The sequence below is a fragment of the Wolffia australiana genome, chromosome 3 (genome assembly GCF_029677425.1).
Source record: "Wolffia australiana isolate 7733 chromosome 3, ASM2967742v1".
NCBI lineage: Eukaryota > Viridiplantae > Streptophyta > Magnoliopsida > Alismatales > Araceae > Wolffia > Wolffia australiana.
This window is the reverse complement of record NC_135837.1, coordinates 13225001-13245854: the sequence shown is the minus strand read 5'-3', so window position 1 is coordinate 13245854 and position 20854 is coordinate 13225001. Positions and strand designations below refer to the sequence as shown.

General features: G+C 43.2%; 1 protein-coding gene across 1 annotated transcript in view; it reads left to right on the top strand.

Moving 5' to 3' along the window:
• The window catches only part of LOC144700961 (uncharacterized), a 37244-nt gene that overhangs the window by 12734 nt on the left and 3656 nt on the right, over positions 1–20854 (top strand). The window lies entirely within an intron of this gene.

The window sequence follows — 20854 nt, the reverse complement described above, 5'->3', positions numbered from 1 at the left end:
CTCTACCCCGCGCAGGGTCGCTCTAGGGGAGTACTCGACGACGGAGATTTCCCGTGGTCGCCGCCAGAGTATCCCGGTTCGTAGTCACCGACCGAGTCGCCGAGGACGCGGTGTGCCGCGTCGGGAGTGCTGGGATCGGCGTGAACCACCAGGCGATGCCGGTGATTTCGATGTGCCTGGAGCACCCGTGACGTCGGGTGGGACCGGCGTGTCCTCGATATGGGGTAAGGTTGGTTCCGCAACCGGCGAGGCCGGTTGAGGTCCCGAGAGGTCAATCTCGTTGCCTCTCGCCTCGCGACGTTCGACTCGTCGCGGGAGGTAGAACCTCCGCGTTGTGCCATCCGCGCGGATCGCGCTCTACGGCCATTCCTGGGTACCGATATGGATGCACGTAAAATCGATGGATGCGATGCACTAGATGCGGCGCGATGCGATGCGATGCGACGTCGGAGACGTGCTGTGGCGACCACAGCCTGGCTCTGATACCAATTTTGACGCCGGACGCCGTCTCAACGGCGTCCGACCGTCACCAAGGAAGGAACTTCGGTGTCGATCGCTAACTGATCGGATTACGTCCACGGCGTCAACCGATGGACATGCGGAGAACAGAAATATATGTATGACGATGACGAGGACGATGATTCTACAACGGTACGTGCAATGCGCCGACAAGCTACGAGAGCCAACCCGGAGCGGGGACGGGGTCGCCAAGCTGGGTCGGTCCAGCCCTCCAAGTCGTCCGAGGTGGGTCGAGGGCGCGCACGCCGCCGAATGGGGCAACTCCCACTGGAATGCTCACACGTCGGGCGCCCCGACTCGCATCGACAGGTAAGACGCCGTCTTTGTTTCGTTCTCTCAATCTGTCCCACTCACCTATCTAACCCGAGCGGTGGAGGCAATACGAAAGAATACTGACGGAAATAAATGACGAAAGAGGCTAGGGAAAGCAGAGTACCTTCGCCGCGCTGGCGACGGGATTTTCGCACCAACTGGTTCCGAGGAGGGAGTTGTCGGGTGCGCCGGAGGTTGACTGGTGCGGAGGGGCGGTCGTGGCGCAGTCAGCGCGAGCGAGCGGCGCGGGAGATGTGGTCGACGGTGGTGGGCGCGCGTGGTCGGCGCGGGCGGCGCAGGCGTCAGCGTGGCGGCGGACGGGCGGCGCGGCGGCGTTGCGCGGCAGCGCGGCGGCGGGCGTGGCAGCGGGCGCGGCGGCGCGGGCGCGCGGTGGCGAAGCGGCGGCGGCCGCGCAGCGATGGCGCGCGGCGTGGCGGCGCCTTGGCGGTGGCGCGGCGGCGGCGGCGGCGCGACAGCGCGGCGGTGGCCTTGGCGGCGGGCGCGGCGATGGCGCGCGGCGGCACGCGAGCGGCACGCGACGGGCGCGTCGGTGCGGCGGCGGCGCGCGGCGGTGAGCGCGGCGCAGCGGGCGCGCGGCGGTGCGCGCAGCGCAGCGCGGGCGCCTTGGCGGGCGGCGGCCGGCGCCGGCAGCGCGGCGTGGGCCTTGGCGCAGCGGCGGCGCGCGGTGCGCTTGGCGGCAGGCTTGTGGCGCGGCGGCGGCATGGTCGCGCGGCGGGCCGCGGCTGGCGCGGAGCGGCGGCGGCGTGGCGGCGGGTGCGCGGCGGCGGCGGTGGCGGCGGCTGCCCTTCCTCCTTCCTCTCCCCCTTCTCCTCTTCCTCCCCTCTTCTTCTTCCTCTTCCTCTTCTTCTTCTTTCTTCCTCTTCTTCTTCTTTCTTCTATTCTTCTCCACGACCTGACCTTCTTCTCAAAATACCAATCTTCAAAATTTAGGTCAAAGGTAAGGGAAGAGCCCACCTTTTCCCCTTATATATGGGTGAAGATGGCCCTTCCTTAAGTCCAATAACACAAAATAAAAGGGAGAGAAAATAAGCAAGAAAATAGGAAACGGGCTTGTCAGGCCCAACATAAGAAAAAGGGGGGAAAGGGTTCCTCCCATGGGCCCTTCCCCCGCTACACGACAATACGAATAAAGGGAAAACTATAAGATAAATTAACCGAAGGTGTCGGTGTGCTCCGGTGGTCGGCGTCCGCGTCATGCCGAGTAACGGAATGCGGAATCCCGTGTTGCTGCGGCGGCTCGCCGTGGTGGCTGGACTCGTCTCGGTGGCGAGCTGGGTAGTGCCGGCTCCTCGGGTGTTGGGTCGGGGAAGTCCTGCTGCTCCTCTGCTGCTGGCTCGATGACGTCCGGTGGTGACGCGCCATCATTATGCAGTTTTATTTTCTTAAACTTAAATTATATTAATTTCCTTATAACATTAATTGTAAGTCTAATAAAACCCTTCCATTTTCCCTTACACTCTCCCCTTATTAGTAAACCCTCAGATTTATTATTCCTTCTACTAACTATTTCTATTATCTATTAAAAGTATTAATTATATTATGCAGTTTTACTTTCTTAAAATTACATTATATTAATTTCGTTAAAACATTAATCGCAAGTCTAAAAAAAACAGTTCCACAAATATTTTACACTCTCCCCTTATTATTAAACTGGGAGGTTTATTATTCCTCTTACTAACCATTTCTATTATCTATTAAAAGTATTAATTATATTATGCAGTTTTATTTTCTAAAACTTACATTATATTAATTTCCTTATATAATTAATTGTAAGTCTAATAAAACCCTTCCATTTTCCCTTACACTCTCCCCTTATTAGTAAACCCTCAGATTTATTATTCCTTCTACTAACTATTTCTATTATCTATTAAATGTATTAATTATATTATGCAGTTTTACTTTCTTAAAATTAGATTATATTAATGTTTTAAGACATTAATTTCAATTCTAAAAAAACAGTTTCACAAAATGTTTTAACTCTCGCCTTACTATTAAACTGGCAGATTTATTATTTCTCTTACTAACTATTTCTATTATCTTTTAAAAGTATTAATTATATTATGCAGTTTTATTTCCTTAAAATAACATTATATGAGTTTCTTTATAAAGTTAATTTTAAGCCTAAAAAAACAGTTCCCCAAATATTTTACACTATCCCCTTATTATTAAACCGACAGATTCATTATTCCTTCCAGTAACTATTTCTATTATCTATTAAAAGTATTAATTATATTATGCAGTTTTATTTTCTTAAACTTATATTATATTAATTTCCTTATAAAAGTAATTTTAAGTCTAATAAAACCCTTCCATTCTCCCCGTATTATTAAACCGTCAGATTTATTATTCCTTCTACTAAGTGTTTCTATTATCTATTAAAAGTATTAATTATATTATGCAGTTTATTTCATTAAGACTAAATTAATTTGCTTATAAAATTAATTTTAGATTCTCCCCTCATGTCATCAAAACGATGCATGTTACTATCTTCTAAGGACGCATGGAGTACCCAAAGCCTTGACAATGACAAAAAGAATGGATACTCACACATCACTTACATAATCAAATTCTTTAAATGACCTGTGACATCTACCAATTACCACCATAGACGACTTCATAGAGAATTTAACTTTAGATGACAAAATGAGAGACAATGGTAAACTTCATATCTATCCCACTCACTTGAATCTAACTGAAGAAGTCTACAATCACAGCCATGGTTCTAACTACTCATTTCATAGGGAAAGCCCCTTAGAGACTATGAGGCTAATATGGAGTTATTAATGTTTAATGCATTAACATGGAGTTTTAGAGGCATCGCAAAAGCTGAAACAGGGATGATGATAAAGGAACTAATAAGGAAGTATAAAGTTAAAATTATAGGCATACTAGAACCGATGACTGCCCAAATTAAGATTGATGGATATAAAATGAAATTGGGTTTCCAAGGATGTTATGCACAACATCAGGGAAAAATAGGGATCTTATGGGACAAACATATTACCTTCAGACATATTTATGAATGCTCTCAGAGCATAACACACATATATATAGACATGGATATATACATAGAGAGATAGATAGATAGGGATAGATAGATATATAGCCGAGTAAATCCCTTTTTTCAACAGTGAACTGTGAAGGTGGAGGATATCTTTCTTTCCCAACAAAGGTCGATGCTAACACTCCGCAACGACACTTCTTTGGACACCGAACGAGGCCAAGAAATATATCATGGCTAAATTTGTTACAGAATATGTGTTATTGAGGAAATGGTCAGTTTCGTATACTATGGGTTAACCTCAACATTGCCTCCAAGTCACCGTTCAAGGCCTATAATATCTATGTGCATCATGGATGAAGGTAATATGATTTGAATTGTATGACTATCACAATCTTGAAAAATGATAACATAAACTAGGTGGTATGTCAAATTGGTTAACAAAATTCTTTTCATCGCCTTTCTATGAAATAACAGCTCTCATGTCGATCCTAACATCTATGAAATAACAGTTTTACCTGAGATGCATATGCCTGTTTTATTGTTTCCATTTAGAACAGCTTAAGAATTCAACAAATAAGGTAGATCAAGAAGCACGAAAAAGTATATTTCATCACGACTGGTCCAAGCCAAGGAAACAATAGAAAGAAGAGAGGGATGGAGAAACAAATCCAGCCCTGAATACGAGTCAATCAAATAGTGCCGCAAAAAAACCTCGGGTGGTGCAAACACACCGACATGATGGGTGTAAATAAAATTCACAGATGGAGATCAATGGCAGTAAATCTTCTCCTATAAGACAGCAAATACCCAATATGTAGCATCCAACAAGCAATCAACAATGCCTCAGATCAATGCTTGTCAATAGCTCAAAGCTCTTGATGTCACATATTCATCGAGTTCAAATTCTCATAGAAATAGTGTTTGCCCAAAGGGCACCTAAAACAAGTTACTTGAATGTAAAAATCAATAAATGTTTCTAAAAAAAAGGAGAAAAAAGATGGATACATTGATAGATAGATAATGAGATCGATAGATAAATAGATATACAAATAGACACACAGACACACAGACACACAGACACACAGACACACAGACACACAGACACACAGACACAGAGACATAGAGATAGACATACATACATACATATAGATAGATAGATATAAAGATAGATAGATAGATAAATAAACAGATAGACAAATAGACAAACATACATACATACATACATACATAATGATAGATAGATAGATAGACATACATATATATGTATATAAAGATAGATATATAGATAGGTAGATAGATAGACACACATACAGACTTATGGATATATAGATAGAAAGATAAGATAGATCGATAGATATATAGCTAGACAAATAGGTAGATGTATATGTAGATAGATAGATAGCTAGAGTGATTGATAGATAGATATATAGATAGATAGACCGATAAATAGATACAAAGACATACAAATGGATAGATAGATAGACAGATAGACAAACAGATATATAGATAGATAAAGAGAGAGAGATAGATAAAATAGATAGATAGATAAGTAGACAGACATATAGATAGATAGACAAACACACACACAGACAGACATACCAACGAGAGACAGACAAACAGAAAACCAGATAGACAGACAGACCGACGAGAGACAGACAGACAGACAGACAGAAAAACAGACAGACACATAGATTATATAGATATATAGATAGGGATACATAGATAGACAAGTAGGTAGATAGATAGATATATAGATAGATAGATAGATAGATAGACAGATAGATAGGGATAGACAGATAGATAGGGATAGATAGATAGACAGGGATAGATAAATAGGTAGATAGGGATATATTTATAGATAGATAGATAGATAGAAAGAAATATAGATAGATATATAGATGGGCAGAAATATATAAATACATAGATAGATAAATAGATAGATTAGATAGGTAGGGATAGATAGATAGAGAGATAGATGGATAGATATTTAGGTAGATATATATATATAGATAGGGATAGATATATAGGTAGGAATAGATAGATAAACAGGTAGGGTTAGATAGATAGATAGATAAATGGATATATAGGTAGATAGATAGATTGATAGATAGACATGGATAGATAGATAGATAGGGATAGATATATAGATAAATAGATAGATAGGTATAGATAGGTAGAGATAGATAAAGAGAGAGAGAGAGAGAGTGAGAGAGAGAGAGATGGAGAGAGAGAGGAGATGAGAGGTAGAGATGGAGAGGGAGAGAATAAGAGGATATAAGAGATATATAGATGGAAAGGGTGGAGATGAGAGATGTAGAGAGATAAAGAGAGAACATGAGACATAGAGATAGAGAGAGAGGTTGAGATAGAAATTGAGTACGAGAGGATATGAGAGAGATATATAATCATAGAAAGATAGAATATGAGAGTTCGAGATTAGTGAGAGACTAGAGAGGGAGATTAGTGAGAGAGGGAGAGAAAAGATGAGAGATTGAGGTTGATAGAGAGAGAAGATGAGAAATAGAGCTAGAGACTAGAGAGGGAGAGGGGGCGAGAGGATATATATATGTATATATATGTATATATATATATATTGAATCTGAGAGATATAGATAGACCGATAGAGAAAAAATGAGAAATGAGACTAAAGAAAGAAGAGGTGTGCGGGAGAGGGAGCGAGGATATGATATATTTATAGAGAGAGAAATGAGAAATTGAGATAGGGATTAGAGAGAGAGAGACCGAGATAGGGGGAGGGAGAGGGATGAGATATATGTAGAGTGAGAGAGAGGAGATGACAGGTATAGATTGATAGAGAGAGAATATTGGGAACATAGATAAATACTAAAGAAAAGTAGAGAGAGGAAATGAGAGATAGGGAGAGGGAGAGAGAGGAGATGCGATAGATATGTATATAGAGAGATAAAGAAGAGATGACACATACTGATTCATAGAGAATATTAGAACCAGATATAGAGACTAGAGAGAGAGGTAGAGAGAGGAAATCAGTGCTAGAGAGGGGTCGAGAAAAGGGAGAGGGAGAGAGCAGATGAGAGTAAGAGACAGAAGAGATGAGAGAGCAGAGAGAGAAATATAGGTCAATACAAGGAGAAGGAGAGCGGAGATGAGAGCTGCAGGGAGAGAATATGAGATATTTATAGAGAGACAGAGATGAAATGAGAGATATAGATAGAAAGCAGAGGGAGGAAGAGAGGTGGAGAGGGAGATGAAGAGATATGAGATGATGACAGAATGATTTTGCAATAGAAAGCATGCCCGAATCTATCTTTCGAAGATGGATAGGAGGGGATCTCTTAATCGCAGCAGTGGACACTAGTTCCTCTGATAGAGATGGGGACTGGAGGGTGTCACATGATGCACGTTCCAGGGACCACAACCATTATTTATAAACCCATAAGGGAATGTCATATTACAAACTACCCATCAATATTTTGGAGCAGGCCCAGTTTATTCACAGACACACACACACAGATATATATATAAATATATATATATAGATCATAGAATTATGAATAATGCCTTAATCCCAATCCTTACAAAATCACAATATATGGGATAATTAATAATAGTAATAACCTTAGATATGCAGTAAGATATGTGTTATCCCACGTAGAAGATCTAACAATCTCCCACATACGAAGCACAAATGATAATCTGGATCAGTGTACATCACGACCTTATGAGCTGAAAACTGGTTATTCATAAAATAATGCACATTCCATAAACTCATCCATCATTAATTGAATACATGACTGTAAAACCTTTTACTACAATTTATGCAGCTATACCAAAAAATATCGTAAATTTGTTTGACAAGTGACATGGATTTATTATTGATGTATAGCATGGAAATTTAACAAAAAAATGTGATTTAAAGGATAAACATAAACAACCTTCATTTATGTAGGAATATTTAATTTAATATTCACAGATTTCAAGAGCATCAAATTCAAACTCATTCTAGAACTCAGAGTTCATCCCAAATGAGAACACCCATATGAGCAGTATGCTCAAAAAAACACCAAAGGTAGCAAAAACTTTGGTAACTGGTTCTACAATCAAGGATTTTGTCCCAGTATGCTCTATTGACATCTGTTCAGTTTGAATTCTATCCTAGATATCTAGATACTTGATATGTGTATGGTTAGACTTGATCAAGAAAATATGGATTATGGATAATAACACAGATGACTGATTATCACAATATATCATGATGGGTTCTTAAATACCACTCAGGATATTAATCCAACGACAAAATTCTTCAGCTACAATCTTTAATTGGACGCATTGTGCATTGCAATGTATTACACTGCGACGGCGGCATATTTAGTGATTGTTTATCACTCCTCCATGACGTGGTTCCTCCAGAAAATAGATAGATATAGCCTGAGGTGGACCTTCTTGTATGTGGTGATTGGAGCCTTAGATAGTCACAAGTAGTGCATGATCCTTTTTGCTGCTATCTAGTGATCCCTTGCTGGATTTCTCAAGTGTCTTCCAAGAATAGCCGCTATGTACCCAATATCTAGATGTGTACAAACTTGGGCATACATCATATTTAGCTCCAATGAGATACAATTATGAATAACTTGGAGGTTATGCTTATGAATGTTGCAGAGACAAGAGGAAAAGGAGCACCTTGCGGACGCTAATGACAAAGAACTGTTGGCAAGTGCTCAAGAACCCACTGATGTGCTGTTCCAAGGAGTGGAGCAACAATTGAAAGATGGGATGTGGTATCTTGATACCAGTTCAACCAATCACATGAATGATGATAGAAGCTTGTTTAAAAAGCTAGATGAATTTTCATATGGTTCTGTGAGTTTTGGAAATGGGTCTATCTTGGCAATTTGTGGCAAAAGAAGCATTATGTTACGGCATCAAGATGGTGGACAAATGGAGCTGGGTAATGTCCTCTATATTCCAAAACTTAAGCCTAACGTTGTGAGTATTGGACAGTTAGATGAGCAAGGATTCAAGAGAGTGTTGGAGGCGGGTTTTCTCTTCATATATGATGAACAAGAAAGGCTTCTGGTGCAGAAAACAAGATCACGCCTCTATTTGCTAAAGTTTAATCCAGTGGTGAATGTCATGGTTGTTGAGAGTAAATCAGATTTGACATGGACGTGGCACAAGAGGTATGGGCATTTGAATTTTTATTCATTGAAAAAGTTATCATCTTAAGAGATAGGCAAGGGTCTATCTCAACTAAAAGTCCCTAAAAATCTCTGTAGAAATTGTGTTGCTAGCAAGCAATATAGACGTCCATTTCCTCCTACTGCATCGTTCAGGGCTTCTAGGCCCTTGGAGCTTGTCCATGGTGATCTTTGTGGACCACTATCACCTGTCACATTTGGAGGAAGAAGATATTTCTTACTGCTGGTTGATGATTATTCTCGGCTTATGTGGGTATCAGTTCTGAAGTAGAAGAGCGAGGCGTTCCAAAATTTTCTCAAATTCAAAATGGTGGCAGAAAATAGAAGTGTGTGAAGATTGGAACTCTCAGAACTGATCAAGGGGTAGAATTTAACTCAGAATTTATTTCTTATTGTGACGAGCAGGGAATCAAGCATAATATTTCATCGCCATATTCCTCACCGTAGAACGGTGTGATTGAAAGAAGAAACATGACTTTCATGGAAATGGTCAGAAGTATATTGAGGAGAAGCATCTAGCTCATGAATTTTGGGGCGAGGCAGTAAAAACTTGTGTTTATATATTGAATCGTGCTCCTACTAGATGCCTTGATCGTGTTACTCCTTATCAAATTTGGTCAGGAATAAAACCAAATATAGAGCACTTGAAAGTGTTCGGTTCTCTAGCCCATGTAAAAGTATTGGGAGAGAGCCTAAAGAAATTGGATGATAGGATTAAAACTATAATTTTTTTTGGCTATGTGATTGGCAGTAAAGCCTACAGATTTTATGATCCACATAGTAACAAAATTCATGTTAGTAGAGATGTGATATTTGAAGAAGGCAGTCATTGAAATTGGGAGACCTTTAATATCATGAATATAGAGGTACATTCTCTTTTCCGAATAATTATGAACTGAAAAATGTGGATCATGGTCAGGATGGCTATGTGGTACATGACGATCAACATCAAACTCATGAAGAAGGTTCTGATCATGCATCTGATCATGAACACCATGTGCATCTGACTTCCGAGGAGGATTTACCTATAAGACTGAAAAGCCTTGAGGAGTTTTATGATGATTCTGAACAAATATATGTTGATTCAGAAGAATAATGTTTGCCTCAGGAGGAGCCTTCCACTTATGTTGAAGCTGGAAAGGTGAAAGAGTGGAGGCATGCCATGGAGGAGGAGCTTGAAGCTATAAAGAAGAATGACACTTGGACAATGGTCACTCCACCACCTGGTTGTAAGCCGGTAGGTCTTAAATGGATTTACAAATTGAAGAGGAACCCACATGGAGACATGACTAGACATAAAGCCAGGATAGAAGCTAAAGGTTATGTTCAGAAGCATGGGATTGATTATGAAGAAGTATATACTCCAGTGTCCAGGATGGGACTATTAGAGTACTAATCTCTCGTGTAGCACAAGGTGTATGGAAAATTCATCACATGGATGTTAAATGTGCATTTCTTAATGGAGATTTATAAGAATAAATTTATTTGAAGCAGCCTGAGGGCTATGTTAAGAAAGGAAGTGAGTACCTTGTGATGAAGTTGAGAAAGGCTCTTTATGGCTTGAAGCAAGCACCTAGAGCTTGGTTCACAAAATTAGAGAAGTGCTTGTTTTCTCTTGGATTCACAAGAAGTTCGGAGGAACATGCAGTCTACTACAAAATCTCTGGTAATTATTACTTGTTGTTTGGTGAATATGTTGATGATCTCATTCTGACAGGTCCAAGTAAAAAGCACATTGAGAAGGTTAAAGCCCAAATGAAGTGAGAGTTTGAGATGAGTGATCTTAGATTACTCACTTCATACTTGGAAATTGAGGTGTATCAAAAGACTGAAAAAATCAGGCTGGGTCAAAGATCATATGCTAAGAAGATGTCGGAACATTATGGCATGCTTGATTGTAATCCAACTCAGATTCCTTTGGAAGCAAGATGCAAGTTTAGCATAAAAGGAGTTCATCCTCAAGTGAATTCCGCAGAGTATAGATGCTTCATTAGGAGCTTGAGGTATTTGACCCATACTAGATCTGATATAATGTTTTCAGTTGGTTTTCTAAGCAGATTTATAGAGAATCCAACAACTGAACATATGGGAGATTCCAAGAAAATACTAAGGTAGTTTAAGGGAACACTGGATTTCAGTTTAGTCTACGAGAAAGGAGGAGAACATGTTATCATGGGTTATTGAAATAGTGATTATGCTAGAGACCAAAAAGATCGAAAGAGTACAACTGGTATGATATTCTTCCATGGACCAAATATGATTAGTTAAGGATCACAAAACAAAAGATTGTAGCACTCTCATCTTGTGAAGTAGAGTATGTATCTGCTACTACTGCTTCAAGTCAAAGTGTGAGGATTTATAGATTGATAGGAAAACTCAAGAACACATAACATATTCCTTTCAATTTGAAGGTAGAAAACAAGTCTGATATTGCTTTATCCAAGAACCCAGTGTTCCATAGCCGATCAAAGCACATTGAGACTCGATATCATTTTATTCATTTTTGTGTTGAGAAGAAGGAGATTGTTCAATAGCATGTCAGCTCTAATGACAAATTGTCAGACATCTTTACCAAGTCCCTGAGAAAAATGAAGTTTATAGAACTATGAAGGAAGCTGAATCTGACGAAAGCTGAATGTCAAGCTTGAAGGAGAGATTGTTGGCTTATTCAACCTTGACGGTACAATTGGCTGGACAGATGGCCAATGTGCCTTTCTTTTCTTCACCATCAAGTCCATTTCTTCTTGCGGTTTTTTTCTTCTTTCATGGCAAGGCAGTTACAACCAAGCCATTATTTTTGCTCTATAAATGAGCAACTTTGTATGTTTTTTTCTACAGAGGAATGCCAACTCAAGTTTGTTGAAAAGCAGTAGTTATCTTCTTCTCTCTTTTTTCTTCTGAGTTGTGAGTGGGTGTGAGACGTACTAACAATAGAGAATGCCCTAGAGAGAGAGAGAGAGATCTAGAGAGTCCAAAGAGAATGAGAGACATAGAGAGAGGGTAAGGGAGAAGGAGAGAGGGAGAGAAGGTGTGAAAGAAATAGAGAACGGCGACAAAAGAAGGAGAGAGAGATAGAGAGAGAAAAAAGAGAGATGATGAATGAGGGAGAAGAGCCAGCCTTGTTTCTCTCTTTCCTCGCTCATCAAACTCGTTTCTCTCCGACCTTTGCGTCTCTCTCCCATACCTGGCCCTCTGGTTTCTCATTTTTGTCTCCCATATCTTGCACTGTCAACTCTGATCTTTCTTTCGACTCTTTCATTTCTCCCATGTCTGGCTATGATGAGTGATGATCTCCCTTTCTCACTTTCTCTCTGCCTCCCACTTCTCGCTCATTTCTTGGACCAGTTCCTCTCATTTCTCGTCTTTAGTTTCACACTTTCACGTCTCTATCTTCTCTCGACTCTCAGCTCTCTCTCCCATGTCTCCGACTACTATCTCATGTCTCGAGTCTCACTCGTATCCAGCTTTTTTGCGATATTTCTCTCTGACATAGATGTCTCTTTTGTCTCTCTCACCCACTCCATGCACTCTATTTCATTTCTTCGATCTTTCTATTGCCTTCCTCGTTTCTCACCTCTCTCTCTCCTTTCTCTCATCTATTTCGGTCCCAACATCAGAGTGAAATGAAAGTAGGAAGACAGAGAGAGGGTAAACGAGAGGGACAGAGATAGAGAGAGGGGGTACGGAAGAGAGAGATAGAAATAGGGTAAGGGATGTTGGAGAGAACTCCAGATGTCAACACAAGAGCCCCTTCTCACTCACACAGAAAAAGAAAGGAAAACACAGGTATTTATACAACTCATGGGGCTACCACCTTGGCAGGCCAGGTAACTACTGGTAAGTTAGAATCATCTACCTGTGATTATCTGAACCATCCATTCAGAAACAGAAAAAACTATCTTGAAACAAAATAACAAGAAAAAAATTGCTTTGGTAACCATTTTCTTCTAGATTACCTCCATCATTCTCCCCCTTAATCTTGAAGACTAATCACATTCTGGACTCCAAGTCTGGTTCTTCTTTGATGGCCTACAAGAGATCAGATACATGCTCCTGTCCAATATCCATTAGATTGGGCCTTTCATCTTCCTTGTCTTCGTCATCATCACTTAGACAGTCTGCTGCATAATGTCCATATAGATGACAATTATGGCACTTTACCTTTGACTTACGATGGGGCTTGTAGTCATCATCTTTGTCTCTTCCATTGCTTCCATGACCTCGGCCTTTTCCAAGACTTCTTCTTCCATCTTGCCTTGTAAGAAGTGCTTGCTCCTCATCCTCTGCATCTCGTTCTCGACGCTTGTCCTCTTGCAACTTCAATGAGCTCACAAGTTCTTCAAGGGATATTGATTTGATGTCACAAAACTGCTCTATCGCCACAGTGACGTTGTCAAACTTTGACGGCGTCGCTCACAGCAACCTTCCAACGACGTCGATTTCTGTGAGCTTCTTGCCTAGATTGCACATCTCCGACACAATCCTAGACAACTTGCCAACAAAATCAACAACTAAGTCATGCTTACCCATCTTCAGGTTCTCATATTATCACTTCAACGCATGAATGTGCGCTTATTTTACTCGGTCAACACTGATGTTCATCACTCGAAGAGTCTCCCACGTCTCCTTTGAGCTTCTGTCTTCATCAAGCTGAAGCTGAAGATCTTCGGAAATTGTTCCGAAAATGGTCACCATAGCAAGACGATCCTTCATTCTTGGCACGTCATCCTCGATGACGACGTTCCACAAACCCGTACGCCTCGAGCAATATCTTCATCCTGTTTGCCCATAGAGGATACTTCATCCTAGAAAGAGTAGGGAAGGCACTAGAGACACCCAACGTAGCCGTCGCTCGGGGCACTCCCATGTTGGCTCTATCTCCGTCCACAGAGGACCCTTCACCAGCCTCTGATACCGGCACCACTCCTTGTCTCGGCATCGCCATGCTTCTAGGTCCACAAACCTTGCTCTGATACCATTTGTTGGAGAGAACTCTAGACGACAACACAAGAGCCCCTTCTCACTCACACATAAAAAGAAAGGAAAATACATGTTGCTGTGATTTATCTTTGGTTGACACAGGTATTTATACAACTCATGGGGCTACCACCTTGGCAGGCCATGTAACTACTGGTCAGTTAGAATCACCTACCTGTGATTATCTGAACCATCCATTCAGAAACAGAAAAGACTATCTTGAAACAAAATAACGAGAAAGAAACTTCTCCTGTAACTATTTTCTTCTAGATTACCTCCATCAAGGGAGAGAAACACAGAGAGAGAGAGAGAGAGAGAGAGAGAGAGAGAGAGAGAGATACAGAGAGAGAGACAAAGAGAGAGACAGAGAGAGAGAGATACAGAGAGAGAGACAAAGAGAGAGACAGAGAGAGAGAGAGAGATACAAAGAGAGAGACAGAGAGAGAGAGAGTGACCTAGAGACAACAGTAGTGAGCGAGACCAAAACTGAAAAGCAGAGATCCAGAGAGAAAAGGGGCAAGATGGAGAAAAGGATGGAGTGAGAGTGTAAGTTGTGAGCGAGATAGAGAGACATAGAAGAGAGAGGAAGCAGAGAAAGTGTGTGATAGGGAGACTTAAAGAGACTGACAGGGATAAAGAGCAGGGGAGAATGAGCGAGAAAAGGAGAACCAGAGCACGGTTGCTGTTGTTGCTCCCAGAGCCGATTTATCCTCCCCTAGGTAGCCATCGTCTTCAACAAGAAAGGGTGAGAGACAATGTGTTAGGCACACTCATATAAAGAGTGCCTAAGTTAGACATGTGCCGAACCGTGTGAGCGGTTCACGCTCGTGCGGTTGGGCGCATGTGCGATGGTCATGTGTGGTTTTTCGTGCAAGAAAACCGCACACCGCACGGGGGTCGGTGCGGTGTGGTTTTTGTCGCAGCGGTTCCGCCCCTGCCCGCTCGCGCCCCACCCCTGGCCCACCGTGCCGCCTCCCCCCCTCCACCCCTTTGCCCCGTCGTGCCTCGCCCTCTCTCCTCCCCTGGCCCGCGACGCAGCCACCCTCCCCTGCCCTGTGTTGCCGCCACCCTCCCTGCCCCGCCGCCACCCGCCACCCCCTTACCCCGCCGCGCCTCCCACGCGCCTCTGGGCCTTCCCGCCGCCCGCCCCCCCTCTAGCCCTCGCCGACCCTCCCCGCCGCCTCCACCCCCTCCGCTAGCCGCTCCCTCTCTCCGCCGCCCACTCTCTTTCGACGTACGGTTTGGTGCGGTGTGCGGTGCGGTTTCACCGCACATAACCGCACCGCACACCGCCCAAGCCATTTGTGTGGTGCGGAAATTCGCACATTTGGTGCGAATTTCCGCACCGCACGCGCATCTCTAGCCTAAGTCTCTTGTTTGATGCCAGATTAAGTGAGTGGTCCGTTGTGAATCTTTTCTTAAACTATGAAGAGAGAGGGAAAGAGAGAACAACAGCTAGAGCGAGCCACAAATGGAGAGCAAGAGAGCGTTTGTGAAGGAGAGAGGGTTTGTGAGTGGTTTGCTTTCAGCTTAAATGAGAGGTTTGTGAGAGAGGGAACGATGGATATATGTATGGATGTATGTATGCATGGATGGATGGATGTATGGATGTATGTAAGTATGGAAGTGATAACTTGCAAATTATCATGTCAAATTGATGAATATTACATACATGTATGTGTTTTATTAACCATATTTGCTTGCTATCATAATTAAACTGACATAAATGGCTTGCACTATATTTCTATGAATTTTTTCATGACATTTAACCTCAGTGCATTGAAGATTTATTTTTTTCAGGGTATTAAATACTTGGCTAGAGGTCGTTAATGCTTTTACTAATTTTCTGGATTTTTTACATTTTTTAATAATTATTTTCCATTATATAGACAACAAATAATTTGTAAATTTTAAATAATATGCTTTTGATTTATTTGGTATTTTTATAAGTATTTTTTCTTAAAATAACGTGGCATCCTCATCATTCACCTGAAATTCGGGCAAATGATTGGATGTGTCAAATGAGCACTTTAGTTATTGGCTCATTATGGGATCTCAATGCGCGATGCCATAATGAGCCAATTGTTAAAGGTTTTATTACATGGCATGCCCAGCGAGGAAAAATGTAAATTGTTTTTTATTTTTTGGATTGGCATTTTTGTGCAATGACTGCACGCGGAGAATAGATCGTGGCATGCAATAAATGCTCACGGGGAATCAATTCTCCATGTGCATTTATGAAATCAGAATATTCTTTCATTTAGTTACTTTTAAACAAGGCGCCTTGACACAGCGCGGGCAACATGGCATGCTACCAACTGCTAAAATGGTATATTTTTTATTCTATCTTTTCAATGCAGTTAATGCGTTGTTTTCTGCGCAAAAAATGTTGCAGCACGTGATCTAATGGAAGAGAAAATGAGGAGAGGACCTGGAAAATCAAAACGCAACATTTTTGCCTAGCTGGTGCCTGCCTGGAGGAGAGATAAAAATGATCTCGTGGATAAGATTAATCGCTCCAACGAGCGGATTTATGTGCATGCCCAACTCGTGGGGTTCACCAAGCTCCAGGATCCGGGGTGGGCAATCGATGACGGTATCAGTGGCCGCCTAACCCTCGTTCGAGCGACGACGGTGTCTACGACGCCAAACAGACTAAGTCTGTGGGTGCTCTCACTTAACGGAGGAGCTCGACCCTTACATAAAAAAATGCTTGGTATGCTCTCGCGTGTCCATTTATCCTCTCACCTATTATAACCCGAGTGCATTGGAGTGCAATCGAAATATATATGATAAACTATAATTTAACTAGTGGGCAAGGGGAGCGAGGTACCTTTGTGATGTCGTCATCCCAGAGTTGTGGTACTTGTTGATGCTGGAACCGGTGGCGCAGAGTCGGTGGAGTTGTGCCAGAGATGGGCACAATGTCGCTCGGTTGGCGACGTTGATGCAGCTCAAGAGTCATGATGCTAAGGAGAGAAGGCGAGGCAGGGAGCAAGGGCTCGCAACTTGGCACGGCAGGCGGTAGCGCGACACTTCATGGGCAGCTCGACACGATGAGCGTGTGTGGGCGACGAGAGTAACTCATTTCAGTAGGCAGCTTGCGGGCGACTCAGTGCAGTGGGTGCCGCACGTGCGACTTGGCATGGCGTGCTGGGGCACGGCAGCAAACAGAGCATGGCGTGCTGGCACAACAAGAGCATGCAGACATCGCAGACGGAATGGCGTGATGGGTAGCAGGCAAGGGACTCGACTCGACCATGGGGGGGAGCGACGACAGGCGCGTCGCTGGCAGTGGCGATGGTTGTCAGCACTGACACCGGCGGCAGTAGCAGCAACGGCGGTGGTGGCGAGTGGCGGCGATGTTGGTGGGCGGTGGCAGCGGTGGGTAGCGGTGGAGGTGGCGGCAAATGGTGGCAACGAGCAGTAGAGGTGGTGGTGTCGTCGGCATGGCATCGGCAACGTTGGCACTGAAATTGACAACCGCAGCGGTGGCGGCAATAGCGCCAGCGGTGATAGTGACAGCGGCGGTGGAAGTGGTGGCGATGGCGGCAATTGTGGCAGCGGCGGGAACGAGTACCCTCCCCTATCCCTTCTCATCTCTTCCTCTTCTCCATCCTCTCTTCTCTTCTTCTCCCTCTTCTTCTTCCTCTTCTTCTTTCCGATTGGTATTCTTTCCAAAAATCCAACTTGACTTGAGTTTTAGGGCACCCATCCATCCCTTCTATAGGGATGGTAATGGACCCTTAAAAAGGGTCCAGCAAGGGGGCCTAATAAACACGGGGACCCCCTGAAAAAAAAAAAAAAATACTAAATTTAACAACAGAGGTTTGAAAAGTTACGTGCGAGTGGGTATGGCCAAAACTTATGATGGATGAAGTGCCTTTGCCTTCCTCTTGGTGTGACGATCTGGCGGAGCTGGAGCCGGCGGCTGTCGCCGGCGATGGCAAGGGCTTCGGCGTCATCCTTGATGGAGTGGGATCTCCTGCTCCATCAGTACATAGTTGCTATTCTTGTCAGACACATGAGGAATCCAGGAAAGGATCACTAGATACCAGAAAAAAGATCATACACTACTTGTGGAGATCATCACGTACAAGAAGGACCACCTCTGGCTATATCTTCCTGTTTGTTGGAGTAGCCATATCACGCAGGAGTGCTAAGCAATCACTAAATATTCTGCCATGGCAGTATAATACATTGCAGTGCACAAGTTGTCCAATTAAAGATTGTAGTTGAAGAATTTTTCATCGGATTAATATTTTGAGTGATATTCAATTAAAATATTCCTACAGAAATGAAGGTTGTTTATGTTTATCCAGTTTGAATGTTTATGTCCATAAAGCAGGACTATTCACAAATGTTCAATTTCAATCACAGTTTTGTGAAATTTCCATGCTATACATCAATAATAAATCCATCGTCATTTGTCAAACAAACTTACAAGATTTCTTGGCGTAACTGCATAAAATTGTAGTGAAAGTTGTTACAGTCATGTATTCAATAAATGATGGATGAGCTTATGGAATATGCATTATTTTATTAATATCTAATTTTGAGCTGATAAGGTCGTGATGAACACTTATCCGGATGATCAGTTGTGCTGCCTAAGTGGGAGATTTTTAGATCTTATATGTGTGCTAACACATATCTTACTGCATATCTAAGGTTATTACTATTATTAATTATCCCATATACTACGATTTTATAAGGATTGGATCAAGGCATCATTCATAATTCTATGATTTATATATATGTTTGTGTGTTTGAAGAAACTTGGACAGCTCCAAAATGTTTATGGGTAGTTTGTAATATGACATTCCCATGTGGGGTTATACACAATGGTTGTGGTCCCTGGAACCTGCATTATGTAACACCCACCAGTCCCCATCTCCATCAGAGGAACAAGTGTCCACTGCTGCCATTAAAAGGATCCCCTCCCATCCATCTTCGAAAGATATATTCGGGTATGCTTCAATTGCAAAATCATTCTGTCATCACCTTCTCTCTCTCCCTCTCCCTGTCTCTCTCTCCACCTATCTCTCTCTAATTTCTATCTATATCTCTTCTTTCATCTCTACATCTCTATAAACATCTCATATCTGCTCTCTCTAGCTCTCATCTCCTCTCTCCTCCCTCTCTTGAGATCTCTTTCTCTCTCTGGTCTCTAACTATAACTTTAATTTCATCTCTACATCTCTATGCATCTATCATCTCTTCTCTCCCTAACTCTCGTCTCCACCCTCCCTCTTCCTTTCTCGACCCCTCTCCAACACTCATTTCCTCTCTCTACCTCTCTCTCTATATCTGGTTTTAATATTCTCCATCTATACCAATACGTGTCATCTCCTCTTTATTTCTCTCTATACATATATATCTCATCACCTCTCTCTCTCCCTCTCCCTATCTCGACCCCCCTAGCTCTCATTTCATCTCTCTAGCTTTCTCTAGTATCTACCTATGTTTCTAATATTCTCTCTCTATCAATCTATACCTGTCATCTCCTCTTTCTCACTCTATACATATATATCTCATTTCTCTCTCCCTCTCCCTATCTCGGTCTCTCTCTCTCTACTCTCTATCTCCATTTATCATCTACTCTCTTTCTCATCCGTTTCTCATCTCTCCCTCTCATCTATATATGTATCTCATATCCTCTGTCTCTCTCCCTTCCTCCTCTCTCTTTAGTCCCGTTTCTCATTTTTTCTCTATCAATCAATCTATATCTCTCAGCTTCACTATGTATATATTGAATCCCCTCTCTCTTCATCTCCCTCTTTCCTCCTCTCTCTTTAGTCCCGTTTCTCATTTTTTCACTCTCGATCAATCTATATCTCTCAGCTTCACTATGTATATATTGAATTCCCTCTCTCTTCCTCTCCCTCTCTAGTCTCTATCTACCTACCTACCTATCTCTCCATCTATCTACCTACCTATCTATCTATCTATCTATCTCTCTATCTATCTGTCTATCTATCTATCTATCTATCTATCTTTTTCTTTTTTTTGAGATCAAGAACCCAATTAATAAAACATAGAAGAGTTTAATGAGAGAGAGAAACAGGGGATACTTGCTCTTGAGTGCAAATTTCATAGAGAGAAAGAGAGATCTAAAATCCATATCAAAGAGTTTGCTAGAGAAACAAGGACTAAAACCCATATAGAAGAGAATCCAGCTCCAGCCTGTGCCCACCACTGGCGCAACCCGTGCCTGCCACCGGCACCAGCGCAACCCGTGCCCATCTGCGGCGCACCCCGTGCCCGTCTGCGGCGCACCCCCGTGCCCGTCTGCGGCGCACCCCCGTGCCCGTCTGCGGCGCACCCCCGTGCCCGTCTGCGGCGCACCCCGTGCCCGTCTGCGACGCCACCGGTGCACTCCATCGCCATGTCTGCGGCGCACCTCTGTGCCCGCCACCGGCGCACCCTGGGCCTGTGTCTGCGGCGCGCACCGTGCCAGTCGGCGGTGCACCCTCTGCCCGCCACCAGCGCACCCCCGTGCCCGTCTGCCGCGCACCCCATGCCCGCCACCGGCGCACCCCCACCGGCACCCTTCAAGCCTGATCTCTAGGAGGGCTTCAACTTGCTCTTATCTGCTTCCTTCCTCTTCGGAAACCCGATGAGAGGGTTCTTCTTCTTCTCTTCTCCTTCTTCTTGCTCTTACTCGGTCTTCTTCTCTTCTCCTCCTCCTTGCCTACCTCGCTCTTCTCCGCCTCCTTCCTCTTGGGAAGCCCGAACAGAAGAGATCTTCTTCTTTCCTCCTCTTCTCCTTCTTGCTCTAACTCGCCTCCTCCTTCTTGGGAAGCCCGATCAGAGGAGATCTTCTTCTTCTTCTTCTTTGCTTCTA